The sequence below is a fragment of the Engraulis encrasicolus genome, chromosome 22 (genome assembly GCF_034702125.1).
Source record: "Engraulis encrasicolus isolate BLACKSEA-1 chromosome 22, IST_EnEncr_1.0, whole genome shotgun sequence".
In the NCBI taxonomy this organism is placed as follows: domain Eukaryota; kingdom Metazoa; phylum Chordata; class Actinopteri; order Clupeiformes; family Engraulidae; genus Engraulis; species Engraulis encrasicolus.
This window is the reverse complement of record NC_085878.1, coordinates 48,823,281-48,831,555: the sequence shown is the minus strand read 5'-3', so window position 1 is coordinate 48,831,555 and position 8,275 is coordinate 48,823,281.

Sequence of the window (8,275 nt, the reverse complement as noted above, 5' to 3'; positions counted from 1 at the left end):
GAAGCTGGTATGTGCGAGATTAAAAATCACTCTTCATAAATACAAACATTTTGCATTAATACATTCCAGCATGATAAGATACTTTAGAAGTTTATTATGAACGCATTCAGCATGACAAGATAGAAGTTTGTTTGCTAGTAATTATTCATTAAGAAGTATTATACTGAAGTTTTTGTTTTGTGTGCTTGTTTTCTTGTTTGCATGTCTACTTACAGGGTCCTAGCGGCATTGAATATCTGAGAGCTCTACTTCAGAGAAAAGGGCGAAGTGTCCTGGCAGACTACGAGGCTACTGGGATGCTGTCATTGACATCAAGAAAGCTCCTCGTGAAAATTGGTGTCAGCGATTTGATCGAGAGAAAGGGATTGTAAGTGTATGTTTTTTTTTTTTGTTACTGAGAGGTGCACTGTGTAAGACTGTGGCCAGAATATGTATTGCAACTATGCGTCTCATTGAAATTGTGCTGCCCATTGTCTATCTTTTTGTGAATGTTCACTAATTAATTAACCAGTATTTACCAGTATGACCAAGTACAGTCTGATGATTTAGAATGCTCATAACACCAAAGCACCAAAACATGGTATGGTGGTCTGGGGTATAATCAAGAGGGAAGTGTGGGTCAACAGATCAACAAACAAAACACAGCTGGCAGCAAAGCATCAGGGAGATCTGGGCCATAACTGCCATGCAATGCCACTGCCATTAACTTCAATGTTAAATGCAGCATTCCAGTGACTAAGGCAAAGAGCTTGGTAACCAAGTATTGAACATTGAAATGTAATTTAGAAAGTACCAAATTTCAACTGTTTTGATTTTCTTTCTTTGAATTTCTTTCTTTTTTCCCCCCGTTTACGAGATGACTTCTGGTGTGTCCAGGAAGGAATAAAATCCTAATTCTTATCAATATTTTTACAGCTGGACGCAGCATTTGGGAGGATGTTTCCAGGAAAGGCTGACAACTTCATTCGGAAATGGGAAGCAACCATTGTGCCAAAACTGTGTGCCACCTGTTCCTGAGAATGATGGTAAGAGTTTTCTGACAAAATGGTTTGTTACAGTGGCCATGGATTCTTCTTTCTGCCATAATATGTAAATTCAAGCATCTTACATTGTATTAGAACATGGTAGAAATTGAATTAGAAATTGAAAATGGAGACACACTGTGTTAGAACTAACTTCAGTTAATGATCTAATGGAGACACCCTGTGTTTGAACTAACTATAGTTAATGATCTCAGGGTTTCTCCCAGGATTTTCTTGAAGGCGCAATGCCAGGACCCCGCCAACCAAGGAGACCCCCTGGGCCTGGCCATGGTAAAAAGAATGTAGCGGAAACCCTGGATCTAATTGAGTTGTATTTGTTGTTGCAGCATCTTGCTTTTCAAACACTGATCCAGTTGCTGCCTCCAACTTCAGCAGGAAAAGGGAAAGGCGGAAAATGAATTGTCAAGTCAGCTCTGGGCCACCTCGACTTAGACATGAAACTGGTAGGTATGTTTCCTTTGCGTCCCTCTATTCTCACCTCCATCTCCCTTACTCTGTCTCACTATAGCTCATATCGACAGGACACCGGCATGTCGTGTTTCAGAGAGGAGTGTGTTTGGGTGTGAGTGTGGTGGAGTGTGATGGTGGTGGTGGAGTGTGTGTTGGAGGGTGGAATTGAGGTGGGCCTGAAAGGCAGCTGTAAAAGGAAGGGTGAGGGGGTGAGGTTTACGGAGGGTTTTTGTTAGAGAAGGGGTGTATGTGTGCTATGTTTGTGTTTGTGTGCGCGCCTGCGTGCGTGTGTGTGTGTGTGTGTGCTTACTTGTGTAATTATTTCTTTGTTTCATTCTCTCAAATCCCCCACACCCCAGATTGGAACCAGTATGTCCGGCCTGCTGAACGACAGTCCTCCTGAGCGCCTGTTGGAAAATCGTCATCCCCACCTTGTGTGTATCGGTCAAGCCCATGCTACTGCCCAATACATCATCATCGCTGAGAACGACAAAGTTGACATCCCGCTCCAAGACAATGGTTTGACTTTTGCAATGGACAAACTGTTCAAAATGTTTTGGATTTGCAATGCACAATGACGTCTATGTTTCACTTCTTTGAGACTGTTTACGAAGTGCCCCTCTCTAGTGGGAAGAGGGCCAAAGTGATGGAGCTACTGTCAAAGCTCCAAGCCATCCACTGAAAACTACAAATATGTAAATGTGTCCTAAGTGTAATAGTGAATTGAGAGATGTCAACAAACTTTTGCGACATCTTAGAAATGTTCATGCACTGTCTGATGGACAAAATTTCACACTTGTTTGTGGTCAGAAATCATGCCAACGAACATACCACAACTTCAATTCATATACAAAGCACCTTAACAGAGACCATCCTCAGGGTGATGATGATAATGACACACATAACTTTTTCTATGACAAAGCACTGGACTTTCCAACTCCATTGTGCTCTGGTGCCATTATATAATTGTAGCTTTCTTGTGAAAGGTTCATTTCAGTGTCATCATGTGTTTTATGGTACAAGTAATCGTACAAAAAAGGTAATCAGCTGTTTGAACAGTATAGCTAATCCTTTAGTTACAACTGGAGCAAAGATAATGTCACAGATCTCTCTCAACAAAAGAAACAACTTCCAGTGACCATTGTCTTCATCTATGAAATCTCCTATGAAGAATGGTAGGAAGAGAAGCAAGCACCACATTTGGCTTGCAGTTTGGCGTATGTCTCCCATTCTCAAATACACAATGGCACTGGGCTTGTTTTTCCCATTAGAAATGCCATAGTCAAAACCGGCCTTGTACGATTACTTTCAGGGTGATAATGATAGCGACACACATAACTTTTTCTATGACACAGCACTGGACCTTTCAACTACATTGTGCTCTGATGCCATTATATAATTGTAGCTTTCTTGTGAAAGGTCCATTTCAGTGTCATCATGTGTTTTATTGACCATTTGCTGTGTTTCATGTTTAAATGACAGTGTTTTAGAAATATTAATGAAGTTGCAGAAAACGTGCACCTGCCGTTTTAATGGTTCATGTTTTCCTTCGAAACGCATACACCACAGTTTCGATAAGGGGCCAAAATGAATCATCATACGCCAGTCATGGGTCATAAAATGATGCTTTGGAATCAAAGGCCTGTCTGGATAAAGTAGTTTAAATGAACTGTGATGATCCATTATCAGCTTCTTCAACAGTATAGCTAATCCTTTACTTACAACTGGAGCAAAGATAATGTCACAGATCTCTCTCAGCAAAAGATACAACTTCCAGTGACCATTGTCTTCATCTATGAAATCTCCTATGAAGAATGGAAGTATAGCTAATCCTTTAGTTAGCATTATATCACCACATTATATCACCACAAATACCCTCCGTGACATGAAAGTAATTAAGTGAGTTTAGAGTTATAAAGGTTATAGAAGAACACAGGACCTTGCTTAAACATTTTGAAGGTATTCATGAAGATGTTACATTATGCAGTCAAATTAATGTTTCCTGATCAGTTTGTATGTTGGCCAAGAATATCAGACTGGTTGTATATTGCCATTACATTTGAATGAGAGAGGAGAACTTGTGTTTGGGGAAGTTATGCACATTTTTCTAAATTTTGACAAACAATGTGTTACCTTTTTTGTACGATTACTTGTTCAAGTGTTTTTTTCTCTCCCATTTACATGCATTTCAATTGCAAAGAACACAAGACTTTAAGATAGTTAATATAAAAGATTTAAAAGATGTTAAACCAATGACCTTAATCTACTTCAAAAATTGTATATTTGTAAACCCGAGGTACAAAATTCTGTAGAAACATTCATGATAAAGTTGTTTGACTGTAATGTGTAGGCCTATGTAACATTATGCAGTCGAATTAATGTTTCCCGATCAGTTTTTATGTTTGGTCAAGAATATCAGATTGGTTGAATATTGCCATTACATTTGAATGAGAGAGGAGATTGTATATTTGTAAACCCGAGGTACAAAATTCTGTAGAAACGTTCATGATAAAGTTGAATGACTGTAATGTATAATGTAGGCCTATGTAATGTAATGACTGTAATGTGATGTATATAATTTCTTGAAATGCATTCCATTTTACATCTAAAATTATATTTTTGAAAATGATGAATAAAATATTTGTGAGAAATAACATCTTGTACTGGTTTGACTGGTTTCAAATAAAAATACAGAAAACATTTTAATACAAAGTTAAATAATAAATGAATAATACATATTGAAATAATGACTAAACTTATTTAAACTAAATATTTCAATAAAATAGAGTGAACATAAATAACACTATCTGTGTTATATTTAACACAGCACTGCGTTGAATATTTCAACACAGTCACTGTGTTAAGGTGTTTAACACATTTATTAACACAACATGTGTTGTCCTTATCCGAACACACAGATGTGTTAAAAATGTGTTGTTTTTAACACATCCTTTTTGAGTGTGCACACTAAGCAGCTGGGGTGATACAGGTGGGGCATGCCTGATTACAAGAGCAGTTGCGCTAACAGAGCATCAACTTCAAATAAACAAAAAGAAAAGGAAACAAAATCCACACATACGTGCGTTCGCTTGTCCAACTCACACGGGCACAGACAGAAACAGTGCGCACACATTCAGACCACAGGCTCACCACACTCGCCAAAAGTGGGACAAGTCAGTCTCTTTACGCATGCGCCTTCGGCGCGAGTCACCAGGAACTCCACAGAACAAAGCAGCGGCTCGCCTCAGCCGAGAGCCTCACGTAGGCATACGACTCCATTAAAGTAAAGGACACAATTCATACCGATCCGATGTGCTCCCAAACACAACAATCGTTTTGATGCCAACGCACAAATCTGCCGCGCCCGTGCCGTAGGCAGTGCCCGGCTTTTAAAACAATTCCTATGCAGGCAATTGGTGGTGCCCACCGGTCACATGGCACCAGTGCTTAAAGGAACAAGCACCCATTATGCTACATTAACATCCGTGCCCAGGAGCACGGAATTTTTGGAGATCATGTTGCCACCCGCTGACAAAAATTTCCCCATTGGGGATAATAAAGTTTCTAACTAAATTATGCAAAGTATTTCCGACCATATGAACTCAAACAAATAGCCGTTCAATCATGTATGACTTCACATTTATGTCTGATTTCAAACACTATAACATGTGAATTATTTCTCTGTAAAGCGGCTTTGAGTACCAAGAAAAGCGCTATATAAAAACAATATATTATTATTATTATTATTATTATTATTATTACTACTATTTACTTACATTCAAGCAGTTCAATTTCAGTTCTCAACTGAGTGTTTATGCACTTCACTTTAGCGTGAGCCTTGCATAGGTGTAAATGGGACATGCGCTCGCCCTAGTTTAGGAGTAAATGGACTAGGCCTAGTATAGGTGTAAATGGGACATACGACCTTTTGGCTCCAACAGTGATGCCCTATTAATTAGGTATTTGTTGTTATGTTGTTTTATTCAATATAGGTTTATTTCTGATATGTATTTTTAGGTAGGCCTACAGTTAGATGGAGCTCATGAAGACCTTATTTGCAAAGATGGTTTTGAAGGGCAGTTTGGGTGGCTGTCACGGGGCCCCCTGGCTCATTATTCCACCCCTGCTAATCATTATATTCATTAGCCTAGCGCAGCCAGACCCGTACAGCAAAAAGCTGTACCAGGGTCTAGGAGGGCTGGGCAATAGAGTCCGACTGCGTCCTGGAGAACAGGGGGCGTGTATTTAGAGGGGCGTGTATTTAGAGGGGCGTGTATTTAAGGCAGCCCTGATTGGTCCGATTCAGGACGACGTCTGACGTCATTGACTGTCACGTGAAGAATGAAATATATAATACCTACCGGCGGTAGACGTTGACTTTAGCAGTTGGTGGCTAATGTTAGCTTAGCCTACTTAGTCAAACCGGGCTTTATGTTCCTCTCATTGCAACTTATAATGTTAGGGCTTACAATAGAGTTTTGGTACCGTTTTCTCTGCTCTTATCGGTATCCAGATACATTCAATACATTTAACTGCTCCTTTGGGAATTTCGCGGCATTTTTGAAAATTATGCTCTGAGGGCAGCTTTACCGCATATCGGTAACGATATGACGCATTAACTCGCTGCTCTGAGGGCGTCTTTATTGTCTACATGGTAATGCTTAGCAGCGCATGTAACCCTGCTCTTAGGGCACCTTTTCTGCAGGTTCAGGGCATATTTGATGCACACATGTACCGGTAATTCTGCTCTTAGAGCACATTACAGAGCGACCATGTAACAAACACTCTGTTCTGAGAGCAGCTTCGCAGGCTGCGCAGCACATAGATAGCGTTTTGTTTCCTTGGAAACGGACGCGGTTTATGTGTTACGCATACGCTATTTGACTCGGTTTTGCACTATTATGGATGTATTTCTAATCTTGACATGTCAATGGACAATCTATGCAAATTTCATAATGTGTTTTTATGTGATATGGGAGTAAATGTGTTTACATCCCGTCTGGGATTTGTTACGCTAGTTAGCTAGCAAGTGCTAGGTCTCTACACTACATCATGTGTCAAAAGTGGAAAGATTTGCCGACACTCAAGGCTGTGGATATAATGAACTGGTCTGTGAAAGTTTTCAAAATGTTTTGCTTTGACAAATTGCTGATATTAAACATTCAAATCCTGGTGTTTCTTTGTTTATGCTTGGGCCATTGAGACAGATTGATTCTAATATCTATTACTTACTTGCTAGCTAACTAGCGGACTAGCTAACAAATCCCAGACGGGCGTACTGTTAACACATTTCATGTTACATAAAAACGCATTTTGAAACTCGCACAAATTGTGCATTAGAATGTCAAGATTAGAAATGCATCCATAATAATGCAAAACCGAGTCAAATGACATACATTTATCGCTTCGTCAGTCTATCTGGCTTCATCTCCGTTCCGTACGTTTCCAAGGAAACAAAACGCTATCTTTAGAAAAGTAGCCCCGCACTTAAAGTAGGCTACCTTCGGATTGGTAGATGCTAGGAAAATACCGTTTTCAGTTATGGAAAGCTGAGGTTCTCAGCTTTTAAACAAGACCCATGGTGTGTCTTTAGGTCTAATTAAAAAATATTCTGTGTCAGATCGAAAAAATGAAGTTTTGAATGGGTTTCAATGGCTCCAAGTCAGGGGTAGTCCACCAGCAGCGGTCGTCGTGAATCGGACCAATCAGGGCTGCCTTAAATACACGCCCCTCTAAATACACGCCCACCTAAATACACGCCCCCTGTCCTCCAGGACGCAGCCGGACCCTTCTCGTGCTGGGCGGCAGTGTGGGCGGGATAAACGGTTGCTTCAGCACTCAACGTCACGCAATAGGATGGTGGAACAACCAATCCCCACACACTTCTGTGTAACGTCACAGCTGTCTTTCACAACGTACACGCGACACGCACAGAGAGATTTTAGAATGAGAGGGGACATATGGCGGCCATCTTGGTGACGCCTCCGGGGTGCTATTTCGCGATTAAGTAGACCAGATCTGAGAGTCAATGGGAAAAATGAATGGGGAAACTGAGTATAGGACGGAGGGGAACCCAGCGGTTGTGAAAACCATATGGTTGAAACGACCGTGAAAAACGGATCAATCTAGACTACTTGGTTGTGTCATACGAGTCAAAATAAAGCTTTTTGAGCCACTTTTCTCACGGTTTTTTTGACAGAGCGCAGGCGCAGTAGTTCCATAACGGCACGAGAGCAACGGCTTTTCACAACTGAGCATGTGCATAATTTCGCGTGCGCCGATGCAGCCAGATGATTGGATCACTGGCAACGCAGCTCAGCAGGCACATTGGCTCTTGTTACCAGAAAGGCGGGAGATGTGCGGGTAGACGCCATATTTGCGTTACGAATCTTCACCGTTAATTTCTATGTACCTGTCCTATCTCCCCTTACTAGAATATTTCTGACACGCCTCTTTGTAGCTGCAGCGGCAACTTCGAGCCGTCGTAGCTGTGAATTCGTGTGATGACCACAGCCACAAACAAGTTTCCTAATAAATCGTGTTTTCACTTATACAGTTCAAAAATGCATCGTTTTCAACCACATGGCCCTCTTGATCAATCAGCGAAATGTCGAGCAATGTGGGGCTTGTTAAATGGTTATATTTATGATTGTTGTCAACATGGCATGTTCGGTGTTAGCTAGCTAGCTGTATACCCATAACTAATACATGGTTAGCCGCTAGCTCGGTAGACTAGGTGTCATTCCCATCTATTTAGTAAGCGACTTACAGACTTTCAAAGC